This window comes from Gossypium hirsutum, chromosome A12 (genome assembly GCF_007990345.1).
Source record: "Gossypium hirsutum isolate 1008001.06 chromosome A12, Gossypium_hirsutum_v2.1, whole genome shotgun sequence".
NCBI classification, from domain to species: domain Eukaryota; kingdom Viridiplantae; phylum Streptophyta; class Magnoliopsida; order Malvales; family Malvaceae; genus Gossypium; species Gossypium hirsutum.
Genome location: NC_053435.1, coordinates 68,137,857 through 68,160,050, shown reverse-complemented (window position 1 = coordinate 68,160,050; position 22,194 = coordinate 68,137,857). Strand labels below are relative to the sequence as shown.

The 22,194-nt window shown below is 36.1% G+C and overlaps 1 non-coding gene across 1 annotated transcript; it reads left to right on the top strand.

The window, feature by feature from the left end:
- Positions 1-15,899: 15,899 nt before the first annotated feature.
- Positions 15,900-16,006, top strand: LOC121212093 (small nucleolar RNA R71). The gene has a single exon (XR_005907303.1). It is a non-coding gene; the product is annotated as a small nucleolar RNA R71 (small nucleolar RNA).
- The last annotated feature ends 6,188 nt before the right edge of the window (positions 16,007-22,194 follow it).

Sequence of the window (22,194 nt, the reverse complement as noted above, 5' to 3'; positions counted from 1 at the left end):
TTTATTTTCTTATATAATTCCATTAGTTTTATCTAACTCAATTTAATATGATTTCTATAGGTTTACCATCAGTGCATGAGAAGAGGCATTCCTACTAACAATGAGTATCCTTTTGATCCAGAGATCAAGAGAACTTTGTGAAGAAGGAAAAAAGAACTGAGAAAAATGGCTAGAAACGGGAATTATCCTAGTCTTAATGATAATCCAAATGGTCTTGGTGTTAATGATAATCCAAATGTTCAAGGTGTTAATCCTCCTATTTGTTAGGTCATAGATGGCCGAGACAGACCTATTCGAGAGCATGCTGTTCCAATTTTGGATGATTTGAATCCAAGGATAGTCAGGACACAAATACTAGTTCAACAATTTGAGTTGAAACATGTAATGTTTCATATGTTGCAAACAGTAGAACAATTTAATGGATTACCAACTAAAGATCCAAAACTACACTTAAGACTTTTTTTAGAGGTTTGTGACTCGTTCAGGAAACAGGGTTTTCCTGAAGAAGCCCTGGGACTTAAACTATTTCCATATTCTTTAAGAAATCGTGCAAGAGCATAGCTAAATGCTTTGCCGTTGGGAAAAGTGACATCCTAGAATGACCTTTTCTAGAGGTTTTTGCTACAGTATAATCCACCAAACATGAATGCCAGGCTTAGAAATGACATCACATTTTTTCGATAATTGGAGGATGAAACATTATATGATTATTGGGGATGATTTAAAGATTTAATTCGGAAATGTCAGATGCATGGATTTTAGCACTGGACTCAAAGGGAAATATTCTATAATGGGTTGAAAGCACATACAATAATGGTAGTTGATGCATTTGCCAATGGTACATTATTGGATAAATATTACAACGAAGCATACGAGATTTTGGAAAGGATTGCTAACAATGACTATCAGTACCCTACCACAATAGTTGGGACGTACAAGAGAGCTGTTGGTACCATGGAGCTGAACGCAATTACTTCATTGATAGCCTAGGTATCTTCTTTAGCTAATATGATTAGAACAATGAAAAATCCAACTGCTGTTCATTAGATGAAATTAGCCGAGCCATAATGTGTTTATTATGGCGAAAATCATGTCTTTGATGAATGCCAATAAAACCCAATATCAGTATACTACATGGGTAATTTTAATCGGAATAATAACCTCTATTCCAAAAATTAAAATCTGGGGTGGAAACAACATCCAAATTTTAGTTGGAATAATCAAGGTGCTGGGAGTTCACACAATGTTCCAAGACAAAATATCCACAATGCACTGCTTGGTTATAATCATCCTATGCCCAAGCAAAATACTCAGCAAGGTCAGGTATCATCTTCTAATTGTATTGAATCTTTGTTGAAGGAGTATACAGCCAAAAATGATGTTATGATTCAAAGTCAACTACGTCTAACTGAGCTCTTGAAAATCAAGTAGGGCAAATAATGAACGCTATAAATTCAAGGCCATAAGGAGTATTTCCAAGTGATACTAAAAATTCGAGAACCCAAGGGAAGGAGTAGTGCAAGGCCATCACTCTTAGAAGTGTGACTTAGTTGGATGAAGTTGTTCAAGATGTGATGACAGAAGAAGACAAATCCAATCGCAATCAGGAAAGGATCTAAGAATCTACTGAATGGAAGACAACACCTAAAAATGGTACACAAAGAAATGTTGTGACAAAATTAGATCATGTTGCCAATAGAAATGTCACAACAAAATAATATTAGCAACTTAAAGGATGATCACCTTTACCATTTCTTCAGCAATTTCACAATTCCAAGTAGGATATTTAGTTTAAAAGGTTTTTAGATGTTTTGAAGCAACTCCACATCAACATACCGTTAGTATAAGCTTTGGAGCAAATGCCGAATTATATAAAATTTATGAAAGACAAATTCTCAAAAATAGCAGATTGGGAGAATTTGAGACTGTTGTTCTCACTAAAGGGTGCACAACAATGTTGACGAATAAGTTACCTTCAAATTTGAAGGATCTAGGGACTTTCACTATCTCGTGTTCAATTGGAACTCATTATGTTGGTAGGACGTTATGTGACTTAGGTGCAAGTATAAATGTAATGCCTATGTCTATTTTCAAGAAGCTAAGAATTAGGAAAGCAAGACCTACTACGGTGACTTTGTAATTAGCTTATCGATCCTACATGTGACATCCCTAACCCATTTCCGTCATCGAACTAGGGTTACAGAGCATTACCATACAAATAGAAACAAATAACTTCAAATCAGATTAATAATGCTATTTAAAATTAATTATTCAAATCTCATACAAATCCAACAAACATACACATTTGGGCCCTAAATTGAACTTTCGAGGCCCTAAAAACAATTCGGGATCAAAATGATACTAATTTCTAAATATTCAAAAAAATTGAGGAAAAGTTAGGCATTTAGAAAAAAAATAGGTCACATGGCTGTGTGGCTAGGCCATGTGACATAGCCCAGACTGTAACACCCCTAACCCGTATCCGTCACTGGAATAGGGTTTCGAAGCATTACCGAAACATTTAGAAACATTTTTAGATAATTCCTATAAATTACTATTCATTTATCGAGACCATCCATAACGTCCCTTGATAGGGCCCTTGAGGCCTAATACGAGCATTAGAATCGAATCCGGACTTAATTAGGACCTCTAAGAATTTTTCGCGAAATTACAAAAATTTTCCAAGGTGCAGGGCTCACATACCCGTGAGGTCCAAGGGACATGCCCGTGTGACCCTGGGACACATCCTTGTTGGTGGCCGTGTTCAACCCCATGTAACTCTCTGACTTGCACACACGGCCATGCTACATGCCCGTGTGCTAGGCCATGTGGTTAATTAATTCAATTCGAAATGAGGTGTAGGTTTCACACGGCCAAGACACACGCTCATGTTCTAGGCTGTGTGGCACACACGACTGAGTCACACGCTTGTGTCTCTGCTCATGTACCTAATTCTGAACATTGTGTTTCTCAAAATTAATGTGTAGGGGACATACAGCCTAACCACATGCCCATGTTACTAGGTCGTGTGCCATACACGGTTTAGGCACATGCCCGTATGTCTGCCAGTGTGGACAAAATGAAGCCATTTCTAGCTTCATTTCTCACCCAAATTTTCACCTAATACCTGTACTTGAAACACACGTCCAAAACCAACCAATTCAAGCATTTAAATTGGGCAATCCTCATCCTTTAACAAGGCATATCACTTACATGCATATGTGTTTATAAGCTTACCTTGGAATAACTTAAGCAATAACTTAAGCAATAACATATCACATACGAATATATCATCATAACCTACTTAATCATACCAAAATAAACCATTACTATCCATTCCAATGGGTAGGTTAGAAAACATTATTTTCAAGCCACTATTGCCAAGTTGTCCTATACATGCCATTATACCAAAATGATTTCTACTAAGTATACCCAAAATGACTAGCTGATAGTGTGATGATGCTCCAGTGATCTCCAACCCTCGCGAGCTTCCGAACACTATAAAATAGGGGAAAATAAAACGAAGTAAGCATTACATGTTTAGTAAGTTCGTATAACGGAAACTAAACTTACCAATCTTGCTTATTGAATCTAGGCATACAATGTTATATTTCCATCCATTTGGCTAAATTGCCTAATCACATACATTCAATCAAACATGTTACTCACCAAAATCTTCATATCAATCAAGTAACATAGATGAGCTCATCAAGCAATATTGTTTCAAGTCATTATCATATCATCTCAAGATTTTCATGCCATGTCAAGAGCTATATGTCCATTGAATCATTGAATTTCGATGGATGCTCAAGTAGTACACTCGAAGTGTATGATTCAATAATCCGTCAATTCCTTTTTCAAGCGTACCCATTAGGGAAGTGTATGATTTAATAATCCGTCAATTCCTTTTTCAAGGGTGCCCATTAGAGAAGCGTATGATTTAATAATCTGTCAATTCCTTTTTAAAGGTTCCCATTAGGGCACTTAACCAAGAACACTTTCTCGAGCCACTTATCATATAACAAGATTACCAGTCCAGGCTAAATCCTTTACATAACGTAAGCTCAGAAGAGCTCAATTAGGATTATCAGTCCAGGCTAAACCCTAATCATAACGCATGCTTGAAAGGCATTATATCAGGATTTCCCGTCCGAGCTAAATCCTTTCTATAAAAAGGTCAATGGGATTACTCATTTGAGCTAAATCCTATCTGCAACAAATGCAGGACCTTATTAGTTTCGAGAAACCACATATAATCATCGGCATTCACATTCAATCGGGACTTAACCCTATACCACCATTTCAAGCATGTATCAATTTTCCATCATAGCATACAATTAAAGCACATAAACATAAATCATATTACATACAAACACAACATTCAATTAACATAATTACATGCCAGATTAAGTTACACGAACTTACCTCCACACTTGTTCGCATAAAAAGTCTGCTAATCTAAAACCTTTTCTTTTCCTCGATCTAACTTCGAATTAGTGTTGTCCTGATCTATATAAATGAATTTAACCATCAATTTCACACATTTCATATTTAAATGGACACAATTTATGTCTTAAGTAAAATTACCATTTTGCCCCTAACTTTTCCATAAATTTCGATTTTGTCCCTAGGCCTAGAAAATGAAACTTGTGCAAATTACTCCCTATTCCAAGCTTAACTAAAGACCTATTACAAATTTTCCAGCACATGTATTCATAAAATTTTAGAATTTTTCATCAAATTTTACAACATTTCATTTTAGTCCCTAAATTATGTTTTTATCAAAAGTCACTTTGTAAAAGTTTGATCGCGATTTTCATGTGACAAGTTTTAAATACTTATAATTAATCGTTCTTGAAACTAACTATTATCATGATGTAAGCAAGTGTACCTATCGAACAGTAGTACAGTTTTAGCTAGACCGGATTGTCGAACCCAAAGGAACTAAAAGTACTAGTAATGATTGTCTTTTTATTATCTAGCCTAAAAATAGGGGGTTTTGTTTTAACTAACTAATTATCTAAACTAAGAATTTGCAGAAAGTAGAATTGGGGGATTACTTTTGGAAAATGATTGAATTAAGACAATACCTAAGGAAAAATCCACCTAGACTTTACTTATTATTCTGGCTCTGAATTGAACGATTTATTCATTTAACTTGTCCCGTAGAGATCCCTAAGTTATGTTATTATCCCTATTCAGGACTAATAACGTCTAATACCTAGATTGAATAATTGAGACTTTTCTCTAATTAACACCTTAGGGTTGCATTAACTCAATCTATGGATCCTCTTATTAGGTTTCACTCTAATCTGACAAAATCTTGTCACCCTATGTCTAGGCGCGCAAACAACTCCGCTTAATTATGAAAAATGTACTCTTAGACAAGGTCTATTCCTCCTCTAAATAAGAGCTTATCTTGAATCGGTATCCTAGGATATCAAAACAAGAATTAAGAACACATAATTAAGAACAAGTTAAATATTTTTCATACAATTTAGAAAGTAATAACAAGATTCGTCTTAGGTTTCATCCCCCTTAGGTATTTAGGGGATTTAGTTCATAATTAAAAAGGAAAACATCTCAGAAGAATAACGAATACAAAATATAAAGGAAACCAAAAACTCCTAAAGGGAAATTGAGGGGAGATCTTCAGCCTCAATGATGAATCCGGCTTCTGAGATGGAACAATATGCTTTCTTCAAGAATTCTTTCCTCCCTCTCTGTGTCTCCCATTTTCCTCCTCCTCTAGGGTGTATTTATAGGCTTTGCAATGCCCAAAACCCCTCAAAATTGGCCTTTTTTGAATTGGACTAAACTTGGGCTCGGCAGGGACACGCCCGTGTGAGTCATGCTTTGATCCTGCCAAATTGACACGGTCGTGTGGTATACCCGTGTGAGGAGGTCCAGGCTATGTTGATTTTGTACTTTGGCCCATTTTCTCCATTTTTGGCTCGTTTCTCGTTCCTTTCGCTCTCCAATGCTCACCTAAGTATAAAACATGAAATTAAGGCATTAGGAGCATCAAATACACCAATTCTAAGGAAAAATCATCCAGAAAATGCATTAAGCATGAGTAAAAATATGTATAAATTACGATTTATCAAATACCCCCACACTTAAGCATTTGCTTGTCTTCAAGCAAAATCCTCAACTCATAATCAAAATAAATCCTTCTTAACTTATAATTTCTATCGATAATATCTCGAAATAATCCACAAGTTATCATACATTTAGAATTCAACTAAAAGAACATCAAAGTTTCAAACATTCCAAGTTGAGCATTTTATCTAGAAAACATAGGTGTCTCTCCTTATCTAAGTAATTACCTTTGATTCAGAATATCATAGAGTTTCACACCCTCACTAAAGATTCACTCAAATCACTCGAGGTGTTTAAGGACAATAAATGAGGCACTCAATAGTCAATAATGAAAAGTCATTACCATAGGCTTGCATGAAAATCAAATCTCCACCACTTATAAATTGAGATGAAACATCAATCAAAAGGTCTTTAGAGGGTTATAAAGCGGCTTGGTTAGGGGGTGCGGTCACAAGCTGAAAGAAAAGGTTAGATCGAGATTGAATTGAAAAATTGCCTAACTAGAAAAATAGCTAGTCATCAATTGTGTACAATAGAGCTTTTCTCAGAAAATGGAATTTAACATCTTTGGCTTAGAAGATTACTACTACTAAGATGTATACATTTTTTTTAAGAACAAGTTAAATAAAAAGTATAATAAAACATAGCTAAGCAACTATTTCAATTCCAATCTCGACAAAAAATGGGGATCAAATTAATTTAGGGGATTTCAACAATAATGGGTTAAGTGTTAAGTAAGGGTTATACAAGAAATGGCTTGTTAGCTCAACGGGGTTTAATAAGGGTTAATCGTGGAGGTAAGCTTTTCATGGCGTGAGTGGGTTAATCCTAAGTGCCTTTCTCATTTTGACATATCAAATCAAAAAGTGTGGTCTTGACATGCATAATCAAGCAAGTTTTAGAATAACAGTTTCAATTACTGGCGCACTCGAAGGAATAATAAAAGTGAGCATGAAATAGTTAATAGATGCTTAAAAGGCTCAAAAATCTCACAAAAATTGTGGCTTTTTGATGTTTAAAACTTGCGAATTCCAACTCAAAGTAATACCTAAACTTTGGGGAAAACAACCTAAAATTTTAAATCCTTAAAAATCAACTTATCATGCTTGATTCTCTAATGTCTTAAAGTTTAAACAATCAATGCATAAATGCCTATGTTTTAATTCAAGATATATTAATCAAAATCATAAATCAATCAAAATTTATCCTAAATATGATATGAGTGCTTTACAAAAGAAGAAGGCAGCCATTCAGAGATTTTTCTGATAGTGAAATAAATACCCCCATACTTAAAATGTACATTGCCATCAATGTACAAAGATAGATATAAGAATATAGAAATAAGATAGGGAGAAAAGTGAAACTTCATGAGTTAAAAATGGATGATATTACTAGATTAGCTCGAGCGAGTTGTTGGAAATAAAGCTGGAAGACAAACATGATTCTGACGGACAAAAGGAGGATTGGGGGAATAATTTGATAGTAATCATAAATACAAAATTAATAAAAGAAAAATAAAATAAGATAGATAATCTAATTTTTCAAGTGGCATGGCCGGTTAGCACGCCTGTGTGGATTGTGTCCAGGCCGTGTTTGTTGCGAAGTGAGATATCGTCACACGGCCTTCGGGCACGCCCATGTGTCTAGGCCGTGTGACTATATGATCATGTTACACAACCGTGTGTGATGAGGTTCACTTCTGCCACGGTCATGTAGCTTTGCGCATGCCCATGTTATTTTGACAGTGTTGTCCACAGGTGGTAGACACGGGCGTGTCGCATGCCCCTGTGAATTTGGTAGATTTGACCATGGCCAAGTCGCACGCCCGTGGCCACTTATCGCATCCCGTGTTGGGAAAGATAAGTTTTACCCTATTTTTGCACGGCCATATAGCATGGCCGTGTTTTCGTCCGTGTTGGTCACACAGCCTTAAGCACGGCTGCGTGATCGGCTATGTGGAGTTGGGAACCTGTGCTTCAAAGACTCTGTCAGTGACCTAGATGTTTAAAAATTGAAATTTAAATAATTTAAAACTGTTAGTACTCGGGTTGCCTCCCGAGAAGCGCTTGTTTATAGTCTAAGCTCGACTGTTACCTTGTTGGTTTATTCAGGGCGGTTTATGGAGTCGTAGCTCCTTTCCATCGTCTTTAAAATTTGCACCGTTATAAAGTTTGAGATGATGTCTATTTACTTTGAAAGTACCGTGTGATAGGTGACTTTCCTCTATTGTGCCATATGGCAGAACAGATTGAATTATGAAAGGTCCTGACCATCGTGAGTTAAGTTTCCCAGGAAACAATTTGAGTCTTGAGTTGTATAGGAGGACAAGATCTCCAACTTCAAATTGTTTTCGTTGCTTTAAACGAGAGTCATGGCGCCGCTTTGTTGCTTCCTTGTATAGGCATTAGCTTTCGTATGCATTGGCTCGCCACTTATCAAGTTCGTTCAGCTACATCAACCTGTTTTTTCCTGCAAGTTCGGGATCAAGGTTTAGAAATTTAATAGCCCAAAAAGCTTTATGCTCTAGTTCGAATGGTAGATGACAACTTTTTTCATAAATAGGTCTGTAAGGTGATGTCCCTATGGGGGTCTTAAAAGCAGTTCTGTAAGCCTATAAGGCATCATCTACTTTCATTGCCTAATCTTTTCTATTTGATTCTACTGTTTTATCAATGATCCGTTTGATTTCTCAGTTTGCCACTTTAACTTGTCCATTAGTTTGAGGATGTATGGGGTGGCTGTTCTATGATGAACTCTGTATTTCTTAAGAGTTTTTTCAAATTGGGTATTACAAAAATGAGTGCCCCTATTACTGATAATTGTTCTAGGTGTTTCGAATCTCGAGAAGAGTTTCTTAACGAAACATATTACCACTCTAGCATCATTAGTAGGTAGAGCTTGGGCTTTTACCCATTTGGACATATAATCAACTGCTACTGAGATGTATTTATTCCCAAATGAACTGGGGAATGCGCCCATGAAATCGATACCCCAAATGTCAAATATTTCACATAAAAGCATATAGTTTTGAGACATTTCATCACGTTTAGATATGTTACCTGTCCGTTGGCATTTGTCACATAAAGTAACGTACCTGTTAGCGTCTTTGAATAATAAGGGCCAGTAAAAACCTGATTCAATATGTGCGGTCTTAGTTCCATTATAGTGTCCTCCAGTTGCCCCTGAGTGGTAATGTTCCAGTACTTTTGGTGTTTCTGATCTTGTAACGCATCTTCTAATGACTTGATCTGCACATCTGTGAAAAAGAAAGAGGTCGTCCCAAAAGTAGCTTTTCACATCATTAAAGAATCGCTTTTTTTGCTGGTGTGTTAACCCTTTTAGGATAATGTTAGCGACTAAAAAATTTGCGATGTCTGCAAACCAAGGTACCTCGGAGTTAGATATAGTGAAAAATTGTTCTTCAGGAAGCAAATCATTTATTTCAACTTCATCTAGTTCTTTGGTATTGGAGTTCTCAAGCCTGGACAGATGATCAGCCGCTAGATTTCCAGCTCCTTTCTTATCCTGAATTTCCAAGTCAAATTCTTGCACTAGGAGAATCCATCGAAGGAGTCGAGGTTTTGCATCAGTTTTAGTTAAAAGGTAGCGAAGGGCGGAATGGTCAGTGTGAACAACAACTTTAGACAATATAAGATATGATCGAAATTTATCAAATGCAAAAACCACAGCTAGCAATTCTTTTTCTGTAGTAGTATAATTCTCTTATGCAGCTATCAATGTTTTGCTAGCATAATAGATAGGTTGAAAATGCTTGTCTCTTCGCTGTCCCAATAATGCACCTACTGCAAAATCACTCACATCACACATTAATTCAAATGGTAAGTTCCAATCAGGTGCAATTATGATTGGAGCATTAATTAATTTATCCTTTAAAGTATTAAATGCTTCTAAACACTCCTGATTGGAATTAAAAGGTATATCTTTTTCTACCAATTTAGTCAAAGGCTTAGCTATTTTAGGAAAATCCTTAATAAAGCTTCTATAAAAACCAGCATGTCCTAAAAAGCTTCTAATAGACTTAACCGAACTAGGGGGTAATTTTTCGATTGTTTCTATTTTAGATTTGTCCACTTCAATCCCTTTACTAGAAATTTGATACCCTAATACAATACCTTCTTGAACCATGAAGTGACATTTCTCCCAGTTAAGGACAAGGTTGGTTTCCTCACATCTTATTAAAACTCGTTTTAAAGTTTTAAGGCAGAGATGGAAAGAGTTAACGAATACCAAGAAATCATCCATAAATACTTCCATGATATCTTCCATGAGTTCGTCAAAGAGGGCCATCATACAAAATTGAAAAGTGGCAGGAGAATTACATAATCCAAAAGGCATTCTACGATAAGCGAATGTACGATATGGGCATGTGAATGTCATCTTTTCTTGATCTTCAGGAGCTATTGGGATCTAGAAGTAACCAGAGAGTCCATCTAGAAAGTAGTAGTACATGTGCCCAGATAATCTTTCCAACATTTGGTCAATAAATGGCAAGGGGAAGTGATCTTTTCTTGTGGCATCATTCAGTTTCCTGTAGTCAATGCAAACTCTCCATCCTACGACTGTCCTTGTTGGGATTAATTCATTCTTCTTGTTGGTCACAACCGTTATGCCTCCTTTCTTAGGGACAACCTCAACTGGACTTACCCAAGAACTGTCAGAAATAGGATAAATAATTCCTGCATCTAGAAGTTTAATTACCTCGGCTTTAACAACTTCCTTAATGTTGGGGTTCAGTCATCTTAGAGCTTGCACACACGGTTTGTATTCATCTTCTATCAAAATTTTGTGGGTGCAAAAAGAAGGGTTGATTCCTTTAATGTTAGAAATTTTCCAAGCTATGGCCTTATCAAAATTTTGTGGGTGCAAAAAGAAGGGTTGATTCCTTTAATGTTAGAAATTTTCCAAGCTATGGCCTTTTTATGTTCTTTTAATACTTGGATTAATTCCTCTTTCTCCTTGGGTTGCAAGTTAAAAGCAATAATAACTGGTAATGTAGAATTATTTTCCAAGGAATGCGTATTCCAAGTGGTTTGGTAATTATTCAAGTTCCAGTTTGGGAGACTCCTCGATAGAGGTTTTTTGCTTAAGTTCATAGTTTATCTTAATGCCCTCATATTCTACTTGTCTTGAAGAATGCTCATTAGGTTCATCATATGTCTCCTCTTCTTGAGCTAGATACAATTCTGTCATCTCCTTATGTACAATTTCCTAAAAAGAGTCTTGAGTAGTATGATCAATAGAGTCAATAAAATAACATGAATCATTCTGTTCCCTAGAGAACCTCATAGCATCATAAATTTTAAAGATAATCTCCTCGTCACCTACTCTAAGTACCAATTTACCGTCACCCACATCGATTACAACCCTAGCAGTGGCTAAAAATGGGTGCCCTAAAATTAAGGGCACTTCCACATCTTCATCCATGTCAAGCACAACAAAGTCAACAGGAAATATGAATTTATCTACTTTCACAAGTACGTCATCTATAATACCCCTAGGATATTTAACAAATCTATCGGCTAATCGAATACTCATCCTAGAAGGTTTAGGTTCCCCAAGACCAAGTTGTTTGAACATTTTATATGGCATCAAATTAATGCTAGCACCTAAATCAGCTAGTGCTTTCTCAACATTCAGACTACCAATTAAGCAAGGGGTAGTAAAACTTCCTAGATCTTTCAGTTTGGTTGGCAGCTTGTTTTGGAGTATGGATGAGCATGTAATATCCCGAATTAGGGCCTAATCAGAATAGTGGTTTTGTGACCACAAATTCGAGATAGAAATAATTATTTTATGATTATTTTGAGGTCTATTATATGATTTCATGATTGTGTGAAAATTTCGTGAAGAAATTCTATGCATAAAGTGCTTAATTTGAAGTTAGGGACTAAATTGAATAAGTTACAAAACTTGCATTCTAGAAGTTTCGAGTATGAAATTGCTTTGAAATATTAATTAGGAGGTCTTAAATAGCAATTTGACCTATGTCAAAGTTTATGGACAAATATTGGACATGAATGGAATTTTTGGAAAGTTTAGTAGTAAGGGCATTTTGGTCATTTAGGGGTAAAATGAATTAAAATACAAAATTAAAAGCCAATTTTGCTCATCTTCTTCACCATGGACGTGTATACCAAGGGAGACTCCATGGCTACGGTTTCCAAGCTTCAAAGCTCGATTGTAAGTCCGTTCTAGCCTCATTTTTAATGATTTTTACGTTTTTAGAGTCCCGGTAACTTGATTTAGCTTATGCTAGCAATAATTCAACCCAGGGTTCATATTTGGAAAAATACCCATAGGTGAAATTTGTGTATTTTGGTGTTTTATGATAGAATATGAGGTTTTAAATTATGTTAGACAACTTGTGCTACTCGGTTTTAAGTGAGAACGAGCAAAAGGGCTTAATCGGTAAAAATACCTAATAGTCATAAGTACATGTTAGAGTGAGAATTTGATGTTTCCATAGAAGAGAAAAATGATCAGCATGTCATAAAACATAAGAAAATAGGATGAATTTTAATTTTCGAACCTTGGGGAAAAAGTGCAAATATGCAAAAGTTTGGGGGAATAGTGTGACTAATTATTAGGCTAAACGTGATATTATAGATGAAGGAAATCGAGATTCGAGCTTAAATCGGGAAAATACAATGTTATGGACTAAAATGGTAAATTGCTGTTTCTGGATCGAGGTAAGTTCGTATGATAATAATAATGCAATGTTATGTTTGAATTATATTTCTTACTATTATTTCATATATTTTATGATTTAATATATTGGAAAAGTTGATGGAATGGTGTTTATGATGTGGAAATATGACATGAAAGAATGTTACATGAAATGCAAGAAAATAAAGATACATGACAAGTGATATATGAAATATGTGATATATGTTATTTAAATTCTTAAAAGCTGATTTGATATTTGAGTTGTGTCTTATTATACTATGAATGGACAATTGGTACTATGGATAGTGAGATCGACACTTCGAGTAAATTCGTACATAAATAATCTATCGATTCTTTTTATGTTATTATATTTTGATATCATATGAAATGTGGCTGCCTATCAAATGGTTATTTGATGTAAATTATGAATTTAAATTGATTACGGACAATTTAGTAAAATGTTGAAAAGTGAGGAATTTCCCGATTGAACCTTCGGAATAAAAACGATACGAATGATTTATTGTGAGGTCGCATGTGTAGTACTAAGTGCAGGCTACTATGCGTACCCGAAAACTGTGATCACGTGTGTAGTACTAAGTGCAGGCTACTACGTGTATTAGATGGTGAGGTCACGTGTGTAATACTAAGTGCAGGCTACTACGTGTACCAGACTGTTGGTCGCATGTGTAGTACTAAGTGCAGGCTACTATGCGTACCAAATAGCTTCAGCTACAAGTGTGGAAATGGGAAAATGTGCAGGCAATTGTGTATCTGTTATTATTCCGATGAGTTCAACGGGAAATCGATTAAATGAAAATACATGTGAAAGTGATTATGTGATGAACAAGTGCAAGTATATGTTTATTTGAATTTATGAGCAATATGCTCAATATTTGAGTGAACCTCGGTAAAATGGAATGGATTAAGTGAAATTGTGTAAAAGTGAACTTTAGTAGTAAAATAGTATTAGACAGTAGTAGTGCATGACTTTGAAAATTCACCAAAAATTGTGTAAGTTGAATTAAATTTAAAAAAAATCATGGAAATAAAGCTTAATGAGTCTATTTTTACATGAAAGAAACAAGAAGCAAAAGAAGTCTATATTGTGTGATATTTGAATTCTTGTGAAACAGGGTCTGAATGAATTCGAGATCCCCTGTTCTGAATTTATAAATTCACCATAAATTGTAAAAATATTATTGAGAGTCATAACTTACATGCATGGATTCCTTATTGAATCTAATTTTAAGGGAAACAAATGGCATGGTCGTTGGAATTCTGTACAGGGAGAAATTCGGTTCGTAGTGCAAAGGGGTCAGAGTAGTCATACCCTAAAATAGGGGAGAATTTAACTAATAAACTGTACTAAATGGCCTAACAAAAAATTCTAGAAAAAATTTAGTAAGTAGAAATATGAGTCTAGTTTCATAGAAAATTTACAGAATTGGATTTCGAGTTTTGTAACTCGAGATATGAATTTTTTTAACACCGGGACTCCAGAAAATAGCCTGTCCTGAATATGTGTAATTGTAAAATTATAGTGTTTTATCTTGAAAAGCATGGTAGAATTTGCTTATTATTTTTATATGAACTTACTAAGCGTAAAGCTTACCCATCCTATCCATTTATTTAGTATTGGCAGGTCGGCTCGGGGTTGGAGATCGTCGGAGGCAAAATCACACTATCAAACTATCATTTTTGGGAAAATTAATTCAAATATTAGAAATATCAAGTGAGTGGCATGTATAGGAAGTTGGTTTGTGATATGTATTTTTATTATGATTTTGACCATATGTATCAGTCTGCATTGAGTTATCGTATAAAATCATGAGATGTGGTCCTTATCCATTATGGTTTATAAGTTTAATTAATCGTGCCACGTCCTATGTTTTGATGTGATGATATAGTTAGCTTTGTTTGTTATGCATGTGTTCGAAAAGTTTTGAATTAAATGAAATTTTATGGCCTAGTTTTCGTCTATGTGTATTGTTAAGTCTGGTAATGCCTCGTACTCTGTTCCGTCCTTGGATACGGGTAAGGGGTGTTACAGAGCACTCCTCGTTGAGTTCTACTATAGATAAGTCCTCAAACTTCCTTTTATTTGTTAGAATCTCCTTCAAAAATTTTGTGTATGTAGGCATCTGCAAGATGGCTTCAAGAAAAGGTAAGTTGATATGTAATTGCTTAAAATGTTCAAGAAACTTACCGAATTGTGCATCAATGCGGTCTTTTTTCAATTTTGCTGGGCATGGAACTGGTGGTTTATATTCCTTCGGCACTATTTTGTCACTATTTTTGGGTCTTTCTTCCCCCCTTTCGCTTGCCACGGCTTCTTGTGTTAGCTTCTTTTCAGATTCTGCTAACACTTTCCCACTTCTTAGTGTAACTGCTTTTACATGCTCTTTTGATTTGGTGTTACTAAGTAAACTTCCTAGTGGTCTTTTCGAAATCAATTTGGACAGTTAGCCTATCTGAGTTTCGATCCCTTAGATCGACGCTTGTTGATTTTTAAGTGCTATCTCGGTGTTCTGGAAATGAGTTTCTGACATCGATATAAAATTTGAGAGCATCTTTTCAAGGTTCAGCTTCTTTTCCTGTTGGTAGGGTGGTTGTTGGTAGCCTAGAGGTGGTCTCCGATTTCCTTAGCCTCCCCATGAGAAATTTGGGTGGTTCCTCCAACCGGCATTGTAAGTGTTACTATATGGACTGTTTTGAGATCGAGAATTATTAACCATGTAATTTAACTGCTCGTTATCCATGTCGTGGCCATAAGGTTGGTATTCCGAATTGCTTGATCCACCTCCACTTGCTTCACACTGCATTACTGGGTGAACCTGTGAAGAACTAAGAAAACGATCAATTTTTTATTCAAGAGTTCTACCTGATTAGAGAGCATGGTGACCAAATCGACGTTATCAACACCAGTTGTTTTTGTTGGCTTTGTCCTTAAGAATTGCCACTGATACTTATTTAGTGACATCTCCTCTATAAACTCATAAGCATCTTCAGGTGTTTTATTATTGATGGTTCCACCAGCAGCTGCGCCAACCATTTGTCGAGTCGAAAGATTCAGGCCATTATGGAATGTTTGAACCTGAAGCCAAAGTAGTAACCCATTGTGAGGGCACCTTCTCAGTAAGTCCTTGAATCTCTCCCATGCATCGTAAAGATTTTCTAAGTCCATCTTCACAAACGAAGATATATCATTACGTAATTTAGCCGGCGGAAAATATTTTAGTAAAAATTTTTCGGTCATTTTTTCACAAGTAGTAATTGACCCTCGTAGTAACGAGTTCAACCACTATTTAGCTTTATTCCTCAATGAAAAAGGGAATAACCGAAGACGAATGGCATCATCAGAAGCACCATTAATTTTAAATGTATCGCATAGTTCCAAAAAGTTTGCTAAGTGAGAGTTAGGATCCTCATCCTGCAAACCATCAAACTGAAGAAATTACTGTATCATTTGAATAGTGTTAGGTTTTAGTTCAAAAGTATTTGTAGCTATAGCAGGCCTAACTATGCTCAATTCAGTTCCTGTAACACCCCAAACCCGACCCAAACGTTATGGCCGAATCCGACGTGCCACATTAAAGTTAAAAATCCATGTCTTGTTTTAGTGTTTTAGAAATCGACTTTTGTTAAGTTAACAAAGTGAATGGAAGCTGGGCACCAGGCAGGTATCCATAACAGAGGAGGTGAGCCATGAAGGCTGCTTAAGTACCAAGCTCTTCGGTTGGATCCAATCCTAGACATGCCTACAACCATTGCCACACTTGGTTATAACGAGTTGAAATTTCTTTGAGTGGATATCTTTGATAAATCGAATAATCGTAACATTGTGTTATTTTGAAAACAAGTATCATTTTGAAAACGCGCCCTAAGTCTAGCCCATTTGAATTATTATCAACCAGTTTAAAGTTATTAAAAATAAAATAATCCCAGAAAAGAGAAGAAAACAAAGTTAAAATGGTCTTATTACAAACCAAAAATAAGTAGTAAATAAGATAAACTAAAGAAAACCAGTCACTTATTTCAAAGCCCAAAAGCGATCACCGTGGCCATTCTGAATCCCCTCCGTCTCCAAGTCCCCAAATCAAGGCTCACCTGCAAGGTTAGGAAGGGGGTGAGTTTGGAAACTCAGTGTGCAACAAGCCCCTTTTAGAGCCCAAAACAATATCAGCCCACTGGGCCTAAGCCCAACTTCAATCTCAATATATACTGGGCCAAAGCCTTTGCATTATTCATGTCACTGGGCCGAAGCCTTTTCATTATCATATCACTAGGCCGAAGCCTTTACTGTAAACGGTATGGCCCATAGGCCCAAATCAATGCCACATGCATTATTAATGGATGTATGCAAGCCCATTTGGGGAGACTACTCAACCCACCAACCGCTACTCTCCACCCGTACCAACCAAGCTCTCCATGTGGGAAATAACTCAACCCACCCAACCAAAATCTCCACTGGCAGCATAGCTGCTTTATCATATAACTGGAGGCTTAGCCTCTTTTAATAACTGGGGCAAAGCCCTTTTTGATAAACTAGGGCAAAGCCCTTTTCGGTAAACTGGGGCAAAAGCCCTTTTGCACTTCCTCCATCCATATAATACCCAACCCATGCATAAATGAATACATCATGTGCATACCATACATATCATGCGCATATTATGTCCAATCATGTATATCAAAGTCTCATGCATCAAACTCATAATTAAACCCTAGGGGTATAATGGTCATCTTTACCTAGGGGCAAAACAGTCATTTTCCATATTATAAGGGTAATTTCGTAATTTTACCAAAATATCAGGGTTTCCATGTTCATTAACCATTACAAATCACTCCAAGTGTTTAAACAATGATTTTAATGCACTTTATCAAATTCGAGTTTTTGGGTCCAAACCCCTAATGGGCCCTACGAATGTCTATTTAGTCACCTAGGCCCATTTAGCCTATATTCCACAACGGTATTAACAGTCTTAACGTGCAATTTTACATGATTTCATTTTCTACCAAATTTACCCAAATGGGCCCGGAAGCCCATGGGCCTGATTTCAGCCCCTCGAGGTCCAACTTACCATCGTGCACAAAATCGTGCCCTTACCTGTTCCAACGATCCCGATCATCGAAATTAGCAAAACTAACTAACCTATGAGCGTTCGCGTGCTCACGAGTCCTCGAAATACAGGAATTTCGGCATTTTGACTTTTCAGCATATATCGATTTAAGCTACGAAAGAGGGTTCGTTACACACCTGATTTACGATATTCCTTGACGAGATCTCCCACGGCAACCTACAATTATACACCTCCATTTTTAGTGTACAAATCATACTTATCAAACCCAAAATCTACCTCACCACATTCGGCCAAAGACCCCTAATGGCCATAGTTCACTTACCTTCACAAGGTTTAACGATATGATCCAAGCCTATCCAAATTGACACCCCACGCCTTGCTGCTCCTCCAACATATCTACTCCACTATACAAACCATAAAAAGTTAAAAGAAAAAGCCCAATAAGGCTTATATCTCTAATCGGCCACCTCCCTAAATTATAGGGGTTTCAGCTTTTGTCAACAGTTACTACTGAATCGGTTTAGAGTACAAATACTTACCACAATCTCCCTCCTTGAACCGTTTAAAACTTAGAAGATAAAGGGATTGGCCACCAAAACATGAAGGGAAAAAGAAGGTTGCTGGTCAATAAATAATCGACACCACCAAGCTTCATAGGTTCAGCTTTTTGCGGCTTTTCGGCAGATGTGGAGGTAAGGAAAGAAGTAGTAGGTGAACGGAAGGGAGTAGTGGGCTGGTTTTGGAGAAAAGAAAAGGAAGGAATGCTGGATGTAAGGGTGGTAGATTTGGCTAGAGAAGAAGAAAGAAAAAGAAAAGACTAATCCTAAAGAAGAAAACGGCACAACCTAAGTCCCTAATGCCGAAAATACTTACCTAATACCCCTTTGCCGAAATCCCCTCTCTAATCCCCTCTATTCGGCTAACTCTATCTCCCTCTCAAATCCCTAAAATCTCTCCCCTTATCCCTCCTTAATCCATGCGTTTGACTGATTCAAACTCTCTCCCACAGAGTTCCATTCGGCTACAACTCCTGCATGCTCAAAACATAAAAATTAACATCACACTTGCCATCACAGGGAATCAAACCCAGGCTTTCCTCCTACCACTTACACGCCACCTTTTTAGCTCCTTAGTGGCGTCACTTAACCACTTTACCAGAGGCTCTCTTGTGATACATTTTACCTACAATTTTTAATAAGACCACCTATCCAAAGCCCATAACTTCTTAAGTCCAAAATTCAAAAATTCTACCGAGTTTTGGCCATCACATTGGCCTTCCAGAAGCCCATTTACACACTCCAATTATGAATTTCACAACCATATACCAAATTTTAAAAATTTACCAAAATCTCGCGAATCACAGAAAAACCCAAAAATCAGGATGTTACAGTTCCTGTTAAAGAAGGTTTAGCATAATCATACATAGTGCGTGGAGCATGCTTTTGATTAACCGCAATTGCAGGAGGTAGCTGATTGTCTTGGTTTTCAGCCATCTCTTTGGTTGGGGGTTAAGTATCATCCTCTTGCTTGTTCTCTGTGTATCTTAAGCTTCGCCTTATTTCTCTTTGGTTTCTGCGAACTGTGCAATCGATTTCTTCGTCAAAAGTAGTGGTCCTGACGGGTTTCTTCTAGTCATAAACTATAAAAAACCTGCCAAGAGAAAGAAAACGTAAATTAATAAATAATAAAAAAATTAAATTAAATTAAATTAAATTCCATGAAAAATAAATGTATAAAGTAATAAAAATTGAGCGTTCCTAATATCTTAGTTCCCCGGCAACGGCGCCAAAAAATTCATCGCGATTTTTATGTGACAGGGTTTAAATACTTATAATTAATCATTCTTCAAACTAACTATTATCACGATGTAGGCAAGTGTACCTATCAAACAGTAGTATAGTTTTAGCAAGACCAGATTGTCGAACCCAAAAGAACTAAAAGTACTAGTAATGACTATCTTTTTATTATCTAGCCTAAAAATAGGGGGTTTTGTTTTAACTAACTAATTATCTAAACCAAGAATTCGCAGAAAGTAGAATTGGGGGATTACTTTTGGAAAACAATTGAATTAAGACAATACCTAAGGAAAAATCCACCTAGACTTTACTTGTTATTCTGGCTCCAAATCGGACGATTTATTCATTTAACTTGTCCCGTGAGATCCCTAAGTGATGTTATTATCCCTATTCAGGACTAATAACGTCTAATCCCTAGATTTAATAATTGAGACTTTTCTCTAATTAACACCCTAGGGTTGCATTAACTCGATCTATGGATCCCCTTATTAGGTTTCACCCTAATCTGGCAAAATCTTGTCACCTTATGTCTAGGAGCGCAAACAAATCTGCTTAATTATGACAAATGTACTCTTAGACAGGGTCTATTCCTCCTTTGAATAAGAGCTTATCTTGAATCGGTATCCTAGGATATCAAAACAAGAATTAAGAACACATAATTAAGAACAAGTTAAATATTTATCATACAATTTAGAAAATAATAACAAGATTCGTCTTAGGTTTCATTCCCCTTAGGTATTTAGGGGATTTAGTTCATAATTAAAAGAGAAAACATCTCAGAAGAATAACAAATACAAAACATAAAGAAAACCCAAAACTCCTGAAGGGAAATTGAGGGGAGATCTTCAGTCTTGATGATGAATCCGGCTTCTGAGATGGAACAATTGGCTTTCTTCGAGTAATTCCTTCCTCCTTCTCTGTGTCTCCCCTTTTCCTCCTCCTCTAAGGTGTATTTATAGGCTTTGGAATGCCTAAAAACCCTTAAAATTGGCCTTTTCCGAATTGGACTAAACTTGGGCTCGGTAGGGACACGCCCGTGTGAGTCGTGCTTTGGTTCTGCCAAATTGAAATGGCCGTGTGGTATGCCCGTGTGAGGAGGTCCAGGCCGTGTTGATTTCGTACTTTTGTCCATTTTCTCCGTTTTTGGCTCGTTTCTCATTCCTTTCGCTCTCCTATGCTCACCTAAATATAAAACATGAAATTAAGGCATTAAGAGCATCAAATTCACCAATTCTAAGGAAAAATTATCCATAAAATGCGTTAAGAATGGGTAAAAATATGTATAAATTACGGTTTATCAAAGTTCTTTATCTATCAATAATCTTTCATTTTCTACCATAAATTTCTAATTTTCAGAATATACATCCATGACCCATTTTCATACCTTGATAACTTTTCAAATTAATCCTTCAAATAGAGAGATTAAACTATCCTGGTTTTAAAAGTACCAAAATTACTAAAAATGGGACAAGAGAACTTACCCAATTAGGCTTTGAAAGTTTCTTTTCTCTTTCCTAGGGTTTCCATTTGTTTTAGGTTGAAGATGACATAAAATAAGATTATTTCTTTTATCATCTTTTTAATTAGTTAAGTATTTTTTCTATTTTCAATTTAGTCCTTACCTTTTTTCTATATTTCCATGGATGAGTCATGAAGAAAAATCTACATACTTTTCTTAATGGTCTAGTAACCATATAAGGACCTCTAGTTTTGAATTCCTTAGCTATTTGATCCTTATAGGTACTAGAATTCAACTTTCGCATTTTATGCGATTTAGTCTTTCTCGTAATTAAACACTTAATTGATAAAATTTTCGTTTCAAAATTTTCACACGACATGTCTATTATAATATGTACTAGATAATGAAATAAAAATAAATCTTATTTTTGGGTCAAATTTGTGGTCCCGAAACCATTGTTCCGATTTCACTAAAAAATGGGCTGTTGCACAGACCATGTAGTGTTTGAACAATAAGACACACGGTCGTTTCCCAGCTTGTGTCTTAAATCGTGCAACCACTGACTTAGATCACACGGCTATGAGTCAGGCCTCGTAGACCATATGCCAAAACATATATGGCACATCGCTGTGTGGTAGCCCGTGTCCCAGGCCATGTGCACCGAAATGTACCATGAAAATCAATTTTACCAAATATGCTTACTTGAGACACAAACTTACAATTCACCAACAAATTTACTTACTCAAAACTCACCTAAACAAGACTAGAACATGTCAAAATCACATATAAATCATATAATTCAAAACCTTATCCAATGTACCCTCATTGGTACCACAATTAAACATCTAAACAATTCAACCTTAATGTCATGGTTTCATATTCCAAACATACATCACATACCTACCATTCAACCATTTCATTCACACTTCAATATACCAAAAAGTTACCTAATCACAAGACATTCACTAATAACCAAAACACATATTTATACCATCATGTACCAATTATCATCAGAGGATATTAAAATACAATAAAACCTTGGCACAATTTAAAAACATCCAGAGTTATCATA